This window comes from Temnothorax curvispinosus, unplaced genomic scaffold (assembly GCF_003070985.1).
Source record: "Temnothorax curvispinosus isolate PA1 unplaced genomic scaffold, ASM307098v1 QBEX01007734.1, whole genome shotgun sequence".
NCBI classification, from domain to species: Eukaryota; Metazoa; Arthropoda; class Insecta; order Hymenoptera; family Formicidae; genus Temnothorax; species Temnothorax curvispinosus.
Window position 1 is genome coordinate 2,102,949 of NW_020217514.1, and position 21,196 is coordinate 2,124,144.

Sequence of the window (21,196 nt, forward strand, 5' to 3'; positions counted from 1 at the left end):
TCACTCATCATTCAACACTATCATACGCGATCCGAAAGCACGTCTGACGAAGTTAATTCGCCCGCCCGGATTCTAGCCGCTTTCCGATAAAAATTTTAAATCCTCTCAAGAGTAATTCACCTATGCACGACTCAGTGACCTTTAAGAGAGATTAATTCCGCCATATTGCTACTCCGCGAATCGCGTAAACTTGCATTGTATTAAGCGCCTCGCCGAATATACGAGACGACTTCTATTAATTTGTGATCACGTTAAGCACACGATGCAACTGCGTAATTCCGCGAATTTTCAGATGGATTAACCCTTTGCACTTCAATTCCTCTGCGCAAAGACGAGATTATGCGCATGATTTGATCTTTGCTCTTAATCTAATTATATAGTAAATTCTTTTTACGGTCACCGTTTTTTCATTTATTAAGAGATTGTGAAACGAGTTAATCCCTTTAATGTATCCTTTTAATCTAGCTTATATTTATATATAAAAAAGAAATATGCATTTTTCATAAACTCTTTTCATCATGTCTATGAGAACAAACACGACATCAAACTTTTTTATCTACAGATACTATATCCTGTTCAGATTTTAATTTTCAACATGTCAATATGTTTTGATAGTTAAGCGTAAAATTAAATTTCAGTTGCAAATTGAAATTAACGGAAAAAAGTGTTTTATTTGTGTTTGACTTAAACTGTCAGAAATTGAAATTATCTCTAACAATAAGTATTGATGTCTTTTTATTAAAATAATCATTTCTCTTACTACTTACTTTGTCCTTTAATATCATGATTGAGAGTGCCCGAAGTTTTTAGGACGTCCTATAGAAACTTGATCACTAAAATCTTAAAATAAGTTCATCTATCATCTTATATTTGACGAAACAGTGATATTCGGTATCGATGCCGATCGCTTACGTTACGCCGCCGACGACGACGACAACAACGTTTGTCGCGGACGTCGCCGTCGGCGCGGCGTGCCATTTATCGGTTGACCCACTCATCCTCGCGATAGAATCCGGCACACGAGTCCGATTTCCCCTGTAACCCCCGGTTTATTGGCGGCGACCCGATCATCCCTTTGTGAACCGGCCATTGTGAGCCACTGGGCCACGTAAACGAAATTGCCGAGGGGCGACGGAGGGATTGAATACAAAAGCGAGTATAGTGTCTGGGCGTGACTGCCCGCCGACGATTCGCCACGGCCTCGTCCGTTTTCACGCTACAATTGTCGAAAAGCTGACCCCCTTCGATCGGCATCGCGTGATTATTTTTTTCTTTCCTTCCGTGCGACAGTTCTCTTTTTATCATTTGACATTAACATATCGCACCCGAGACTCTCAGATGATTAAGTTGAAAGCTGAACACTTTAAATTCTTAGGCTCTTTCCAGTACTTTGGTTTCTACTCACAATCAGTTCTTGTGCAGGCCGTATCTATTTCGGACAGAAAGTTCTTGTCCATCCAAACTTTTCAAACTGCATGCTTTGCTGTAGTGCTTGATAATAATTATTATATTTACCTTGTTCATCTCGTACTTTAATATTTTTTATTCTTAGAACATATGCAGTTTCACGAATATTTGATTTCACAAAAAGTCATCATACGATCGATCACTGAAAAGTTAGTTTTATTCTCATTTTTGTCATTGACGATGAGATTGCTCATAATTTGTTTTCGTTTTCTTTCAACACTATATCAGAAATATTTTTAAACAAAAAATGCGTCATTTTGACGATGTAAATTCTAAAAGTGGTCGAAGTTCAATGTAAAATTCAAGTGAAAGAACATGTCTGTAGAATATATGTTTTAACAGAAAAAAATACAATTACATATCTGCTAAAAATATTATTAGAAATCGATAATTTGAGTTACATAAAAAGATTTGTTAGGTTACATATAAAGATTTGTTACATAAACAGTTACATAAGAAGGTTTGAAATTTTATATCACCAAGTTTTTGTCTTGCACAATTTAAAGCATTAAATTAATAAACATTACTTTGTGTGAACAAAATTGCAAATTGCAGTCGAGCGAATTTTTATTAACTCAATGAATACTGATTCAGCTGCTATTTAACTTTTACCCTTCAATCGCTGAGTTTTAATTTAATTTATTTTTAAAATAAGCAGTTCGTATAATGCGTGTTAATAAGGACATTTAATTAAAACGGCAGAGAAGGAGGCGCGGGGAACGGTCGATATAAATCCCGAAAGACAAACACTTCGCTGTGTACACTACTTACGGTACCTACCGCTATTCTGCCCTCGGTACGGGCCAAACCAACACCTAGGCGTGTTGTAACGCATTCGTGTAACACAGGCGGAGTTTACCCCGAGTAACCCTACGGTACGCAGCAAACCGGTACAGTGCTCTGCCCTATGCCGTAGCCCTGATTTCCAAGCACCGTTCCAAGCACCGTTCAAGCTATTCCGGTAGTTTTAACAGGGCGAGGCAGCGTCCGGATTGGTTCATGGCCAGTTCTCCGGGATCATTCCTGGCGCAAGGGAAGGCACCCCGGAGTACTTTGGGGTTACCTCGTCACACACTATGAAACCAAATGGAAATCAATCCACGGGTTGCCGCTGGCTCCCGCCCGTGGCTTTTACAATGGATGCGGTTCCTCGACGTAGAGTCGATACGTCGTGCACGCCCAAATGTTGGAAGCGACGCAGGCTTTGTTGCAAAACGACAACCCATAACAGCGCGAAACCGAGATCCTGTATTTTTTACAGGGCTAGAAAAAGTAAAATATTAAATTTTTTAAAGTCAAATTTTTTTGTTAAAGTAGAACAATACTAGGATTTCTTTCTCTTTTATAACAACGTAGTGTATATAATTAACTAAGCATGAATATATATAAAGAAAATAATTGTAATATATATACTTAACTCGACGGAAACATGGATTGAAAAGCGTTCGGGAAATAAAGTTGAGTTTAATTTTTTTAAAACAGTTTCTGTGGCATTTGGAAAAGTTCTATTCTGACTTACTTCAGCGGATATCGTGACATCAGATGAAGGATCGATATTTGGCGAAGCCATATCCTCCGCATTACACATTTTACGATGAATTTAGCGACTCGTCGCTTCGCGTTACATACGCGAGATCGTGTCGTCATGAGAAGTCCGACTGGAATTTTTGAGCGCTGTCACACGTCGAGTTTGCACGTTTCGATAACGTCAAAAGTAACGTGACGTTGAATTAAATATCATACGTGATTTTCAACTGATTTATGTGCCCTAGAAACGTTACCATTCTTTTCCACTATAAGTATTATCGATGTGTAAGTGCAAAAGATATTTAATCATTAATCAAGATCTTGAAATACTTGACATAGACATTGACCATTAATCAAGATCTTGAAATACTTGACACACTGAGACCTTATTCTAATTTTTTATCTTTTTCTATATCATTATTTCTATATTATTATTATTCTATATTATCAGTGAAGATTATATACACTGCTTGTGAACTTTATGACAAAAATAAAAACAATTCTGATGTTCTTGTAAATTTTTTCAATGACTTTTATGTATAAATTTATGTTATGTAAGTTGAATTTATTATTTTAAGTATTCTTTAATAAAATTTCACGCGACGATAAAAATTATTTAATAAATGGAGAGATCGAAGCAAATCGACTTACAGCGGGAATCAATATTGTAATCATCCTTGAATACAAATGAAAGCAAATGGATTACATATAAACGACAGCCTATTAATATATATTGGCGATATCGATATTAAGTTATCGCGCAGTTCTTTATTCATCATTTTCTTTCTCTCTCTTCTCTCTCTCTCTCTCTCTCTCTCTCTCTCCCTCTCTCTCTCTATTTTTTACTTTTTATTCGTAGAGGTCAGATTAGAGAATATGAGAAGGGAGAAAAGGTTTGAGATATCATTGGGGTTATACCGCGCGATATATATAGAGGCGAACGAAAAGTAACCCCTAGTGTTTCCCCCTTGCGCTCCCCCCTTGCTCCCCAAAACGAGCAGTGAAACCCTCTTTCGCTATTAGACGTTTTTACAATGAGTCCCTATTTACGGGCCTGTCAATGTGATATTTATGTTGGCCGATATTGCGTCGCCGAGCGAGTAATTGAAATTTTCCTAAGCGCGACTCAGCGCCGAGTCAGCCACTCGCTCTCGCTCGATTCTTCGCTCTCGATCCGAGACTCTTCAGCCCCTACCTGGAATCTCACCGGGATGGCTCGTTTCATTCCGCCGGGGCATCCTCGCGCACAGTCTGGCGAAATTTATAACGCGTCTCTGCATACATACATATACCCACCTATCTACCTATCAACGTGTATGTAGATTCGTTCCCGGAAGGATAGGGAAGTTTCGACCTTTTTTATCCTCGGCAGAGCGAAGTCAGGAATATCGATGAACAGCGCGCGGCTGAGATAAGTACGAGTAACCTTTCGCCGAGTACTTACCTGTGTGCGCCGAGCGGATTTGCGTGCAAATTTGTATCGGTTGTCTCGTATTTTCATTGTTAGCATAGTTGCACGACTTTTCGTAATCCATTGCAAATCCTTATGATACGGTGGTTTCACAGAGTGTTTAATATTATACAGCTTTTAGCATAAAACACCGACTAAAACTACATTTATTTTAAACGTTGATATATTAACGTTGATATATTAAAAATCTATCGGTAAAACGCAACTTATGTATAATTTGGACAATGATAAAATATTCTCTTGTTAAAATCAACATTGATTTATTCAACCAAAGATCAAAGTTTATTTATATGTAAAATTTTTATTAAAATATTTTTAGTAATTTGTGAAATAAGTACTTTGATGATTGACAAAATGTCCAAAATTTTTATTTCTAGAAAGTGTATATAATAACTTCCATAAAAAAATATTAAAATATTCGTAATACTTTTAAAATATGAATTTTACTATTAAAATATTCATAATACTTTTAAAATGTTTGGAAATAGAGAGAAATTTACATTATCGCATTTTTGTCTAAATATGCATTTACTGCATAAAATTTATTAGGCTATTATCCAGCATTACACAAAACCTATTATTGACATATTTAATTATATTATGATTTACGGTCAACACTAATACGATTATTTAATTCAACTAAAATGAATATTGTAGTTATTTTGCATAGTAAAATTTATTGCTGTAATACATTAATGAATATAGCACAATAGTCATAAATTTTCTTATTCAGACCTCATAAATTTGTGGTGATAACATCACTGCATCGTTTGACGGAAATGACGATGATTTTTAGATAAAAGTGACGCCTTAACGTTGCACATGTTTCGATCATTAAATCATTTGTATGACGTTTTAAGGTGGGATTACATATGGATGGGGGGATAGGTGGGAGGTAAATAGGGACTACTACTATAGCACGTCATGTAATGCTGGCTATAAATCTGACTTTATATCTGTCTTAATAAAAAAGGGAATATGGCGTACTTAAAGAAAGGATTATACATCACGTGCCACGTTCACTGTTTATGTGCTTTTTATTATTGGAATAACTTCGCCCCTACTAGCCGCGACGCATGACAAATATCGAATTTACTCGCGTATCGGTTCCGTTGCGGAAAGTTATTGGAAATTTTATCTTGAAATTCCTCAGCTATTTTTTTTCAAAGATTACAAATTTAATTATCTCTTATCAGTGTACCTATAGCTTGTTGTGGTGTATAAAATGTTGAAAGCTCTGTATAATTATACTTATTAAATTATAGCGTATACTTTGCTGAATAATCAGTATTATTTGCCTAATAATTTACGTGCTCGGGATTTGTTTGTTAAGAAAAATGCTTTCTCGAAGAAGATCAACCGTGAGCTATTAAAAAATAATCGTTACGATAATAGATTATATTTCTGGCACAACGTCGGTTTATTGCCATTTGTATCAAGCTATCCATTTAATCACGCAGTGCATCACGGCGTAATAACGGTGCATCGTATAGCTGCGCTACGACCGATTCCATTAATTAAGAGTACGGATCGTCTTTTTGTTTTCGATGCGCTGCGACGTGCCGCCCCGACCTAAACGATAGCTATTAATCAACGCAAAGACGATTTTGCATCGGCTCCGCTGTCCTCTCTGCACAGGAATTCAGAATTATCGTGACTTATGGCCATCGACCATATGATGTAAACACGATGCGATTAAGACTAAATTATTCTTGCGAGATTTCGCATGAAAAATTTTATAGTGCCTATTGTTGATAGATGAGTTAAACGATCGTTAAGTTAAAGTTCAATCTTTTTCATATTAAATTAAATGCGGGTTTATGCGTTCAGAATTTTGCTGCATATTTGACTCTGAACTATTTCGATAGATTACTATTGGATTATTTATTCGCATAGCCGATAATAAAACGGCAGGTGCATTCTGTGTATTGAGTAATCGGGAAAGAAATCCAATAATATCTTTATTTAAAACATTCGTATCGATTCTGCTTTTATGTGGATTATATGTTATCGAATAACGAAGAATGTGGTTGGCCGATTACCCGAAAAATCAATTATTGGTCGTGCATCGTGGCTTCTGCATTAATATGGATGAAGGCCGTTGCCCCGTTACAATTGATTTCAACAGGGAACTATATGAAGTAATATTGTTAAAGAATCGATATGCGACTATCATGATAGAAGCAAGACTGCCTGCAACTGATCTTGTTACATTGCAGGATATAGAATATAAGCGTAAAGCGGTTAAGCTTTTAGGAACAAACAAGTTGGCAGGGAATTAATCTCTTTTGACTTTTACAATTTATAAATATAATCATAGCTTGCAATATGGAAAATCATAGAAGCATTTTCCTTAAATAATAGGCATCGAAATTCTAGTAGATATTTTTACATAAGGATTATGAACTGTATGTGTAATGTGTATATACGTATTCGAATCCAGTCTGCACAACAATTACAGTTAATAATCAATATTGTACCCGCTGCTTGTCAGCAGATTGAATTTATTCTTCTTACATTCATGGAAATTTTATGGATATATGATATCGCTCAAATATTTATAGTTAATAATTAAACGAAAACAATGGCCAATAAACAATTTCAAAATTAATCATTTCAAGCAATACCTTGCAATATAATTCATGCTTAACGGCAGAATCGAAACATTTTGAACTCGAGATAAATGATTTTTGCGCACTCGATATCAAACTCACCATAAATCGCTTTTTTTCGTATTATATAAATATTTTTCTACAAAATATCGCGTGTATGGAGAGTCATGCTGTAACTTAAAATCTTATCGTCAAATTTTTGACATTTTTTACATTAAATGGAACTTTAAATCGCCCATCTATTCGTCACGCTATACTAAGCTTAACTTGGGAAATCATAAAACATAGAATATATTATCGCTATTTGCTTAACCATCCGCCACGAAGGAGTCCGATTTGCGACATGCAAAGCCAATTTTACGAAATATAACTTGCTGATTTTTATATAAAAGACATTTTTATATAAAATAAAACGATATTTTATTTGAAATTGGTGACTTTTTTGATTATTTGCAGATAAAATAGGTAAAAATTCCATTAACTGATCTGTGGCATAGATTAAAGCTTGTCGAGCTATAAAGTACGCAATGTATTTCTATGTATTTTCAGAAAAGAATGGAGAAGGAAATTGTTATCAATTCTGATATAATGATTCTGAAAATGAGTTAATGCTTTTTTAAAATTTTATGGTTTTTTTATACGTAAATTTTATTCACTTGAGTAAAGTAATTGATGAAAATTGACAACCTTGTTTTAAACCACAACATATATTCGAATTTATACTAGAATATTTTACGTACAGAGAATTATATATGTGATGTGTTAATCTTATTTCTTTCGTGTTTTATCTATATAAAATTGAGTTTTATTAAGCAATTATTTTTAAGATGTTATTGCACTCATTTTTGCATGAAAAAAACTACAAAACTTTATTTCTATTATATTTTCATATAGTAAGATGCTTATGAATACCGACTAATTCCGTGATTTTGCTGAATTTCTCATCTGGTTGCCGACCGCGAAAATTGTAGCGGAAAATTTCGCGATAACAATATCATGTCGTGTTATAAAGTGTAAAACGACGTCGCATATCGCGGATAATACACTGATATACAATCTCGAGAAAGGGGATCCCGATTTTTATATTAATCTCTCCTCATTCATAAGCTTACTGCGGCTCACGATAGGTATACGGGGTGGCACTGGTAGGAAATTAGAAATTTATTGACTTCGCTCGCGAATCCGGGACGTTGCTTCGAGGTTACGCCTTTAATCCTTTCGTTTACGAGCATCGCCATTCCATAAAGCACGATAGACGTATCGATCCCTACATAAAGTACGACGCATTGTTACTGAGAGCTGATCGATAATGGACGCGCGATTGTGAGTATAGATTATGTCCATTCACAGTCCGACAACGTAGTTAAATCATGTCACGTACAGAATTCGGCATCCTACTCTGAATTTTTTTCAAATAACTCTAAAATTATTATTGCCATTGTCAATAACTGCTCGATGTACTGTTCATTTTGATTTTGATATTACGTACGGATATTAAATAGATAGATAGTATACGTAATTGATATGTAACGGGCTGTTATTGTATGTTTAATGTTAAATGGATGAATTTGCAGAATACATTTAACGCTTTTAATTGCGGTAAATAATCTATAGCGCAAGCATTAATTAAACGGTTTCGTATCGTTCGCAATTTAACATGGTCTGCTTGATACGCATATCCGATAGCAACGCAGTCAATTGCGGAATATTTTGATTCGCTTATGTTTTTCAGATTAAACATTAACATATATATATATATGTATGTAATACATACAACTAAAGAAGTTAGAAGAACATCAATATGAAACGAAGTAAGTGATATGCCATAAAAATGTAAAGAAGTATAAGAATAACTTCTATTTGTTAAGATAAAATAGTGAATCTAATTTTATTTCTTTTTGAAAACGATATTAAAATTTTTTGGCATGTAATGGTCCGTGATAGTGGACGCCATAATGTTCAATAATATAATCCTTGAAAGTGATTTATTAATTTTGTAGGACAGGAACATAATTTATGTAATTATCTGTTGTAAAATGCATCCGCGTTGTAAAGTGTTTGAAAGAAATTAATGCAACACACGTTGTTTTAATAGTCACGCGACAATCGGCATGTTTGACTCCGATCTGATTTTTCAGTTGATTACAAAAACAAAAATTCGGTTGCTGCGCGTTAAACAAGACGATTGAATTGCGCTTTTAATAATTCCGAGCATCGACGCATCCAACAACACAAATATTGGCTTTGTCTTTTTATTTTTTTCCTATCACCTATACAGCCTGTTTTACGACTGACAGACTTCCCATTACTGTTTCCCGCACCGCGACGAAATTGTTCGGCTATTCGGTAAACGTGACTCTTTATTGGAAATTTTCTACCTCCCGATTAACGCTCGCCGGCGCTACGAGCTTCGATGAAACGAGGAAAAAAGAGGTGAACGTATCGCGCGGCGGCCCCGTTTTATTTCGAAATCGAAAGGAACGTTGTAAATTAAAGTAAACGCTTCAAGTATCCTTCTTGTATACTTAAATCATTCTTAGGATGTTATACCCGATACCTTGCAGCTACTGAGAAAATACAAATGTACAACGTCGAGTTTGTAGGCAGGTGTGCCGATGATACTGTCGATGTATCGATATATTTTGCTTGCTTTTTCACATTATATTTTATTTTTAGCATTAATTGCAGCGTATTGATACTTGTAACGAATAAAGTGTCAATAGCTTATTAACCTTAACTTATTAACCTGAGGCTGATGCACTCTTTATACAACTTTTGTAACTTGTACTTGGAAACTATGTTACGCTTGATCTACTCTCATTTAAATATAATACGTTACTGTCTTTTACTTATATTTTCCAAGAAAGCAACTGTCGCATTCGGTGACATATCCCATCCATTATATATTGCTTAAAGATAGTCAGTGAAAGTCGATATTAACAGCTACTTTTATTTTGTCTATAGCATGACAATGTAACTGCAATGCTTAAAAAGGAGGTCAGATTGCACGATATTAATAATTCTGCTTGTCTCATCAATTCTTTTATCTAACGCTCTTTAAATCAAGATAAAAGAAAACTTATTTGCATGCATGCATTTCTATATATACTCATTAATATTAAAACATCTAGCATTATTTAAACTAATATACATTTATAAAAGCAAAATTACAAAATTTCTGTATAGTAACTTCCATGTGATGAAGCATTTTGTTACAAAAAGAATATTTCATACGTGAATTTTTCCTTACAATGAATTATGCAGCTATTTATGTTGTAAGAAATATTTGTTTCTATTTACTTGTCTTTTACCATTTTCCCGCGCATCATTCGTTTCTACGATACGAAACTCCAGATTCATTCACTGAAATACCGGCACAAATGTTTCAACAAAATATACACCTTATTCTTACGTTCTATTGCGCTCTCGTGTTTGAAAAGCTACTGGAGCGTAAGACGCGGGAGCGTAAAATACAATATTCGGGCTTGTTCGAGATCGTGTAATGTAATCTGGGTGTAAATCGCGACGGTGCGCTGCGAAATGTGAGCGGGGCTGCTGCCGCTTACTGCTTGCTTGGCGCTGCAGTTCACGTATGTAGAGCAAGTGGCAGCGTTCCAAATCTCGCGAGTACGTGGGATAAACATTTCCGCCATAGGACAACCGTTTTCCAACGGCTACGGAGGGAATACGCGCTCGATGATATGCCCCATAAAAGTATCAGTTCACTTGTGGGTATCCTGTGACAGTTTTTGCTTGCCAACTGGCAGACACATTTGCATCGAATAGAGCTGTCATGGCGAATTTCTTCAGAATTATTGCAGAAATAAGGGAAAATCAATTTTTAATCAGTTATAGAAAATATTTTGAAAATTTGATATTAAATTATTATTATATAGAAGCAAAAGCCACTTTTGTCATTTTTCTTTTTTGACCTTTTAAACTTGCTACTTTACCAAATCTGCTGTTCCATACTATTATTAAATACTGTTATTAGATAAGAGAGATATCGAGAAAACATCACGGAGAAAGTAAGAGGCTATTGACAGTTTCGATCAATTTCAATGTTAAGAGTTTCTTAATTAGAATTTTAGAAATTGCATTTAGAAGGAATTTACGATGCACTTCTTTGCACATATATCATATTATGTTGTCACGTTTAATAGCAATCTCCAAATTCAGCTTTTAGTAATTTTAGGCATTTTAACGTTACGCATAATTTTTTCTTGCGTTCTGAACTGTCAGAAATTTCTACAGCATTACTTTAAAAGTAGTAAATTTCAAGTTTCGTCCGCGTTTATATTCAGGCATATTTTCTCGTTTCTTCTGCAAAGTTTGGAAGAGTCGCGAAGTATTTCTGTGTAAAGATATAACGTTATTTTAAAAACTTACAATTTAATTTTTATTTGAGATTTACGGCAGCGAGATAGTATTAGCGCTAATATAAATTGCACCAAATAGAATTGAAGTGAATTAGATAGCGATCTATTTCCTTTTCATTGTTATATTGCTTTATTATAAGTTTCCAGAAAAAATGTATCAGCCTAAACTGATTTCGAGACCTCTTTGATTTAATGATTTGTACCTCGTTATCTACAGATAATTAAATTCTCGGATGACATTGACATTTGGAAATTACGTTTGGTTCGATGTTTATCGAATTACGTAGTAATGAATCGATATCTGAGATTGAGCATGTAGAATAGACGAGATTAATATTCAATGGAGATTTGACATTCGACGCCTATTAAATCGATTCTTGTTCAAATATTGACACATGGCGCTCGATTGTGTGAAAGAAAATTTGCATAAATTGTTTACTATGGCCTAAAAGCGGTATAGTTTTTTATTCACCTACTAATTGTAAGAAAAAATGATCAAGAAATCTGTATGCGTGAAAGTAACCTGTATAATACGTCATGGAATATAACTATTTTATTAATAGCAGTATTATTACATATAATTGATAATTCGATTATCGCAATTTAAAATATAAAAAAGATAATTTTCGATGACATTTCTAAACTTAGCAGAATTAAAATCTGTTTTCAAGATATAAACCCGTATATCAAATATTATTTTTAAATTTAATAAGTAGCCTTGTCGTAAAAAATGTATCTAATATTAAATTTTTTTTAGCTTGGTTTAGATAAGAAAAGTCTGGATGTATAAAAGTGTTTGGATGTATAATATTTGGATAATTATCAACTTTTAGTTCGCTAGAATATTTGATTTGATTTTGTTAAAATAAAATCGATTTCAGAAAAGTATAGGAAGAGAGATAATTTTTGTAGTAATTTTCGAGTTTTTTTTTTTTTGAAACATCAGCTGTGAGCTCGTATGAAAATTCACGTGGCATATACACTGAGCTACAGACGGACTTCGCGGGCACTAATCGCACTAACTGGTCATGATCGGCAAACTTTTCGAACGATTCTCGTCCTTCGTCGGCCGACCGGGCGATTCGACGAACGTGGGAACGACCGGCTCGCGCAACTAATGGAATTATAGGACGACGATTCTCCGCCGATTTCGTATAGCGGACTTAGGAGCTTGAGAACTGTATCCCCACGAATGCTATCGACGAAACTTTTCAGACTCCCTCCACTAGAGTTTTGACATTTCAATAATGTCGTATCTGCGCATTTTGGTCGAGAGAGTGATTAAAAATTTATTTCTTGAGTGAAGTTAGGTAGTAATTCGCGATAAGTTAAACTTTCCTAACGTACTAAAATATAGATATCAATTTCAAATAAAGAATGACAAAATGTTTTCTCACATTATTTATTTTTAATAGACAGTAATGCAACGAAAAATTTATTTATTTATATCTTACAATTGATCGAAGGTAATTTCAGAACTCGTAAAAAATTTACTTTTGTTGAAGAGAATGGAAATTATACTTAATGTGTGAAACATGGACGCGTCTTAATTATTCTTAAAATGCGCATATAATAAACTGTCAGATGGGGTTGACAAGATATCGCAATATCATTTACACTCTAATCAACGTTCAAGAGGGTGCTCGGGTGACTGGTATAATGTTCGGCTCTAAAATTCACACCTCCCGTTAGCACCGGGGATCGTTACCGGCTCGACCGACGTTATCTGGGGCACGCATCTCCCGTGCTAATGCAATACAGCGCCGGTGTGACGATATATCGGTCGAGTAAAAATATACGAGTGCTCTAATGGGCGCCAGTCGTGGCGGGCTCCAGCCAGGGGGTGAGAAACCGGAAAGTGTTCACGTGTACAGCCCTGTGTCCGGTACGGGTTGGCCTGTATTTCTGGTTCTTTCCCGAAGGGAACGTTGACGAGAGGGCCGAATGAAAATCCGGCGAAGAAAAAAGGGGGACAAGGTCTTTTCGGACTGACACAAAGCACAATGTGTCTGTCTTTTTCAAATTATTGCTACGGTAACTGTGCTTTCAGCTTTCCTTTGTATCACATAGACCTTTAACCCTTTGTTGCATGTGTCCCACATATGGGACACCTATTTCTTTGCAGTTTTTCTATGTTTTTACGTATTTCATTGGTTTGTATAAATTTGGTATCGTTATGTTTCTAAAGCTTGCATGTGTACATAAAAAACATAAATATGTAATTATTTTTCCGTTTTTTGGCTTTATTACTGATAATTTCTAAATTCATCTATCATTTTTAAAATAAAATTTTATTACAATCAGAACTTGACACTTTGCAAGATTGACTTTCTTATTAAAAAGTAGCAGATTTAAAATCAAAAGATTTTTATGATAAATAGATTGGCAGTTATAGTTTCATTAAACTATTCCAAAGAAAAGTCGACTTTAAACTTATCAAGAAATATTGTCAGAATTTGTAGCGATGATCTTTTGAAGCATACTGTAGAATGGTATTCTCGAATATAGTGCTTAAGCTCGATGTAACCGCAGCAATATAGACATCGCACTTGCGGTATACTCGAATGAATCGAATCGAATCGAAGCTTCAGCTTCCCTCTTCTCGACCTTAGGTGTAATTAACGATTTAGCAGATTACGTGTAAGGATAACGTCGAGAATTATTGCTGTAACACTCATTGGAGCGTTTATCGATAATGTGGTACCCAACGTAACCACTATATTATAATAATAAAATGATAAATTATTTAAAAATTTTCGCTTTCTCTTTATTGGATATAGAATAATCTTTTAGATTATTGATGTTTTTAATTTAAATTTAATAAAAATTTGATATTTGATAATTAAATCTTAAATTAAAATTTTATTAAAATATAATCAACTTGAAATAAAATGAAAAATAAGATTTTATTATTTATTTACATTCTTGAAACTCAATTCACATGAAGTAGCTTTTCCGGTTACTTGCAATTTAAAAATTATCTTTGTTAAAAGAAAATTCATTACATAAATAATTATAATAAATATGACATTTATCAAGTACGTCATAGAACACTCTGCGGGATATTATGTCGCGTCACAGACATCTTGTAAAAAGTGAGTTTTCGTTACGGGTCGTACAACAATCATTCCATTCAACTTCCTCCGTTAATGCAGGCTAAAAACATACTGACCTTTCATCAAGAATCCAACTAAAATCGTCGGGCTGCGTGTCGCAACTAGGGATAAATGGCTCTCAAACTTTCGAAACTGAAGTCGTAATTTTTACCTGCCGGGCAACCCGTATCTAACTGAGTTGGTCTCGCGTCGTCGTGGTAGGAAAAAGAAAAAAACTAAAAGAGCTGACAGTTGCAAGGTCAGCTCAGAATGGTCGAAAGCGTACAAGAAATATCCCTTTAAATGCGGAATCGTGAACACGCTGCCACTTCCGAAGTTTCAGTTATCAAACGCGAGATTAACTGTATAATTAGTGTACGAGTCGTTAATGTACTCAACTTTTTTTATTCAAGACTAGACGTGTTCGTTAGTGCGCAAATATGATCGATGGCCGTATGACAGCTCTCTCGGGACTTGCGAAATTTGTTTGTTCCGGGATGTAACGTAATGAATTGATAGAGTGCTCACGACACGATGCGTATATCTATGCAGGCTATATGGAAGATACTTGTAAATTAATTCAAACGAACAAAATGCGGATTTTATTTGCGACTATAAAATGTTACGTATAAATTATAAAGTGAAATTTTATCTCAGAGGTAAATATCGATAAATAATTTTTGTAACAATATCAACTTGTTCACAGTGACAGTAAAAAGCGCAAATTTCAATGTCTTTTTTTCATTGATATATGAATATGTACAATTTTAGAATTTTTTATAAATGACAACAAATATTTTATTTTTCATATTTGATTGTGATGGATTAAAATACTAAGTATAATATTAAACACATTTATGTCATATATTTCTTTCCTTGAATTAGAATGGAAATATTTCGGGATGTGAAACACTGTAATCGGTATTTTTACGATGCACATGATCGTAGTCCGAGTGGGGAAAGATCAGGTTTTCTATATTCACCATATTCGTTTTGCATTGTCGACATACCTATATTCGTTTTGTATTGTCAAGTTTAAAGTACGCGCGAGAGTGACAGTCAGTCTCCAAGTATTTGCACCGATACTTATTTGCGGCTTATGAAAATTTTAAGTCTCATAAATCACGAGTTATGGAACAGGTATAAATTATGGTTATTATCGGTTTTACTGCGTCCAAGAGCGTCTCTCGATAATCCGGTGCCGTCGCACCGTAAAAGCGAAAGTAGGGAATCGCTCGCTATAAGCGGAAGTTTTACGGTCGACCGATCAGTTGTGATTTTAAGTTGTGTGTGTAAGACTCAAGGTCATCTCAAAAGACCGCTGATGACCCAGCAGATTGGTGATCTATCGTATACTGGTTATAAAGACATAAAGTTTCGACTTTATAATAGTTTTATATATTATTACCAATTAGAGAGATTAAACAATCTTGTTAGAACATGAACTAGGATTATAATATAGATAAAAGTTTAAATGTACGATCGCTTCAGTGAAACTGAATTATTTAAAAACGATTCTAGCTTTGGAGCATAATTGACTTTACTAGAACGCAACTATTCACGAAAATTTATTATTTATAAGACAGTGCCACGTTGACTGTCCGATTAATTGGTAATAAGAATCCAAGTACTAATATTTAGAAAAGTTATTTTAAATGTGATCGATAAACTTTATATTTATTTATAATCGTGCATTTATCACTTCTTTCTGTGTTTTTAAAATATTTATAAAATAATATCGGTAAACAAAACAGCATATTTATATATCATAGTTACGTATATTTGCTTTATGAACTCTCTAAATCTGAATCGATGAATAGTACTGCTGAATCAGTGAATAATCACTGATTCAGAAATAGAGAGAAGAGAATATAGGACGTGTATAAAAATTATAGTTTCAAGATAATCTGTACCATATGATGTGACACTTTGACGTATATTCGATAGTGCCGGTTAATATTAAAATTATTTCGACTAAATTAAATGTGTCGCAGTGCGGCTTCCTTGCAACGGCAAATAATATGATATAACAGCTTTATTAATATAACAGACTAAATTCTGTGATATAGAATTAATAATCGAAACAATGAAATTAGCATTGTAAAATTTGGAACGCAGGCAAATATCATGTAGTCACAAAATAGAATTTATTCAAATACACTGTTATTGATTTCGTGTTCTAGATTTACGAATGTCGAAATAATGGGAATATGATTTTCCGCGTATAGGACCTTATTGCAATACGTTTCTAAGAGCCGTTAAAGGCAAGTCTCATATTGTCTACCGTGAAACTTAATCTTCAGCTGCTGCTTCCAGGCGAATGAGGTTTCATTAAAAAAATCCAATTTTTAAGAGCGACTACGTTCAAGCCAAGGGGCAAGAATTAAATTCTGCGTGCTTCTTTTTTTGCTTGCGGCAGCGCGAAATTTGATGGGCTTGGAAGGAGACCCTCCCGATACACGAGAATAGTATCCTAGAGTACGTAAAGAGGCTGATATTAAAGGAGGAAGGAGAGGCATAAATAATCGAGAGACGCCTGTCGTCGAATTGATAAGAATCATTTTAATTACCTTAAATGAAATATGTTATTGCTCACAAACAGAATGTTAGAATACATTGGTCGTTATTTTATATCTCGTAAATAGTAATGATATGAGCTATTTATTTTGAAAGTGATGTTAGCCCATTTTTCAAACATGACAAATAAACGAAATAAAATTGTTTAGGCCGATGTTCTATTTTAAAAATAAATAGTTTTTTAACGTACGAAAGTTTTGAATAAATCATTAAAGTTTTTAATCTATATTCACTATATATATCTTCGCCAGAGTGAAACTTTAAAAGCACATACAAAAACAGACGTACATTTAAAGCATAACTAACTTTGTTAGCTAGAGACATAATTTATTCATTACAGCGATACAACGCGAGATATTTCAATTCCGCTGGTGTCATCACTGATATAATCATGTAAAATATATAGATATATAGATAAATAGATACGTTAGGTCCCTTAGGACGTGTATGTGTATGATACATACTTATACTTAGGATATACACTAAGGTATGAGATAGCACCGTCCACCATAACTAATGACGTCTAGTTCGCGATATATACTTCTGCTGGTACGACACTCACTCTTACGGGGTGCGCGATATCTCAAAGTAAGGGGATCTACATATACAATAATTAATCGCCGGTTAATTGTGGCCGGCGTGATGCAGGCGCCATGGTGGAAATTGGCGTAACCTCGTCTGGCACGAGAATTCGTTGCGCGTGTCGAATTTATGCGTGTTGCTCTCGCAGTGGAAATGGATGGAAATGTCACTCGCGTCGACGCCATTTGTCGAATGGGAGAGAGCTATGAAAAGTGTCTTGCAAATATAGTGGTGACGCAATTACGCGATCGTACCAAAATTCATTCTGCAAATATGTAGTAATCCCAGTGGACTACAGTTTTCATCGTAATGAAAGGAATTTATAAGCAGGCTCGCAAATTAATCTAGTTGTGTTAAAATTTCGATATATTGAGCTTAAATCAATTTTCACTGATGCGGAAATTTCTTTCGCGGTTGTATTGGGATTGTAATTGTTATTTTGAAATAACAATTCGCTTCAAATAATACTTTTTTTTTTTGCTGGCGATACAGTAAACATTAACTAGAAAAATAGGGATTAATCACTCTAGCGAACGTGTCATATTAAAGAATAACAAAATAATTATTTAAGAATGCAAATTCGCCCGAAATTGAATGTTTGTCGATCACAATCGGTGGTAATCTTATTGTTAGTAGTAATCTTTCAAGTAACTTCAGCTTGTATTAGAAGTGTTCGGCATTCATTATTGCAAACAATGCAAACGACAGTTGTGATATTAAATGAAATCTCAAGTCTTTCATCTTGCGTCGATAAACCGCAAAAATGACTCGGGCTCAGCTTTATTCGATGGAAATTTCTTTCTTGATTCTATCGTCGCCGCACGCAAATCCAACGGTCAAAGAGGAAAAAAGGGAAGTAACACCCTTTTTCTCGAGCAGCCTGCTTGCTCGCGAGTATGATAAAGAGATTTCCCGTCTCGCCCGTCTCTCCCCGGCCTGATCCGAGAAGAATGGTACGAGTGGAAGTGTCGAACATGTGCCCGGGATTGGCCGGCGCACTTCCTCGGCCGTGGAGAACTCCGAGAAGTCAGGTGCAAGGATGTACATGCGCGCGGACGTCGAAATATTTCTGAAAGGAACGGCTGGTCAGGACGCGGACGAAGGATGGGGTAGGACGTGGGGGGCGGAGGTGGGAGAGATCCGGAAAGTCCTTGGCAAAGGGTGTACCTCCAGCGCGCGGTTTCTCAGAGAGGTATGAGAGAGAAAGATAGAAATGGTTGATCGTGTGCGCTGCCGGTGAAGAGAATGGGGTGGTCGTTCGGTCGTTCGTACGTGAAGGGTCGGTGTTAGGCAGTCGGAACATGGCATAGCGCGCGCGGGAAGGAATAGGCAGTCGTAGAGAGAAGAACCGACCACCGTTGGAATGTGAGCGGGACGAGGACCCGACCAGGAGTCGGGTGAGAAAGAGAGAAAGGGGGCGAAAATCGAGAGCGACGGGACGATAGAAGGAGAGAGTAGGAAGAAGAGGAACAGTACCCGAAGAAGGGGACCGGAGATAGAGGGAAAGAGATATAGAAAGCCAGTTGAGTGAGTAAGAGCGAGAACAGGAGGGCGAAGGATAGGGATCCACGGGGGATGGTGCGCGCGTAGGGTCGCGCGCGCGACAGCGAACGTGGGTGTTCTCGAAAGGGGGTGGGGAGAGAGCGGCAGGAGAGAGAGAGAGAGCGGTGGGAGAGAGCAGCGGGAGAAAGCGGTGGGGACTCCCTAGGCCGAGGGAACCAGTCGGGTCCCGGCTTCAGGTCGTGGTGGCGTTCAGTTCACAGGCGGGTGCCGTGGCGCGCGGTTGGCCTGTATGCGGTGTTGTACGTTGTAGTGTGTGTTTTCTCGTTAAGAGAAAGATAAAGAGAGGGAGAGAAAGAGAAAGAAAGGGAACGAAAGAGAGCCGATTGAAGCTTTGAGATCGTGCAATTCGACAGATACAACGAGATAGTGATAATAGTTCTTGCGAGTCAGTAATCGTTCGATCTGAGCAACGACGGAGTTGTCCTCTGTCTGACGAAATCTCAGCTCCGATCCGACGGATGTATCTCTCTCGCCATTCGAAGGAAAACAAGTTCGTATTTTTCTTCCGCGAACGTCGGTTCGATGGAACCTATCGATCGTAATCAGTGGATAGTGTGATATCTACCTGATCGCGCGCAAATCGGAGCGCAACTTTCGGAGCGTCGCGACGACGGACGTCAATAAGGAGGCAAAGTGACGCGCAGATAAACAGATCGAGAGGCACGGAGTGGCTGTCTATCACCGACTCGCTACCGAGTTATCGGCTTTAGTTCTAGGAGGGCGTAATCGAGGAGCTCGTAAAGTGAGTGAGTGACAGTGACGGAAGTGTGTGATCGCCAAGGCGGCGGATGATAGGAAGTTCTTAACGACGCGGGTGTGTATAACGACGGAGAATTGCCGTATCTCTCAAGACGACGTTCATCAAACTTGAAACGGACTCGAGGACATCTCGTGGTCGATATTTCTCTGAGTGGTGAGTTTTTTTCTATGACTCATAAAATTCGACGAATCGACACAATCGAGGAACGAAATCCGAAAACACAACAGTCCAAGAACTATTTGAGAAGCGTTCGAGAGATTAGATAGCACGTAGACGTTTTAAACCATTTTAAAGCGTTACTAATGGTGCGATTGTTTTCCGCGTTCTGCCTTCTACACTTTTAAATTTATCGTATCTTTTGTAAGCGATTTTCAGAACATTATGTCTCATAATGTTTTGCATTTATATAAGACAAGATCTGTAGAAAATGAGTTATTAAGACTTGTAGATACATTAGCAAGATATCTAAAAGATTGAATAAATTGATCAGTACTTTGATAGCAATTCTTTTTCTGAAAAGAAATTGTTTACGTTATTCTTTCGCAGAAATCGACACAATTTTGGATCCGATTGATACGATAGACGAAGTTTTGTTTGATAAAAGTTGTTAAAATTCTTTGACATGTTTGTCTCATTGTCAATAACTATACGAAGTGTTATGAAACACGTCACTGCTCTAACGGATGATGAAATATAGACTTTCACATAAGACACGAAGGCGAGACTTGGAATGGATTATCGACATTTTGATAATATCTTGTTGATAACTCGATATAAGAATAGAATAAAGGTGCTAGAAAAAAGATAATTATTAATTATCTTTTGAGCGGTTTCCGATACATGATATCTTAACATAGCATTGAAAAGAATGTTTCCGTTTTAATAATGTGTTGTTTCCTCGGACTAGATCTAACATCATTAAAAGTGAATTAACTGATTCTCAAATTTTATACGATATGCTTATGTGCTTTATAACGATATAATTATGTAAAAAATTCAAAAATACGTAAAATTTTTCTTGATATTTTACTTTGTTTGTAGGAAGGGAAAAATTTTCCTCCAAAAATTTAATACATTTAGGAAGCAGATATTTTGTCATGAGATTATTGTAATATTTTTGTTAATTATACTTTTACAATCGCGCGATATTGTTTCGATTTGTG

General features: G+C 35.9%; 1 protein-coding gene across 2 annotated transcripts in view; it reads left to right on the forward strand.

Moving 5' to 3' along the window:
* LOC112457317 (MOXD1 homolog 2) overlaps positions 1-21,196 on the forward strand; it is a 253,527-nt gene that overhangs the window by 44,168 nt on the left and 188,163 nt on the right. The window contains exon 1 of one of the 2 annotated variants that reach the window (XM_025020286.1): positions 19,447-20,186. The exons of the other annotated variant lie outside the window; for it this stretch is intronic. The gene's annotated coding sequence lies outside the window, so the exon portion shown is untranslated. Of the gene's footprint in view, positions 1-19,446; positions 20,187-21,196 lie in introns of those variants that run through there. 2 annotated transcript variants of the gene reach the window in all.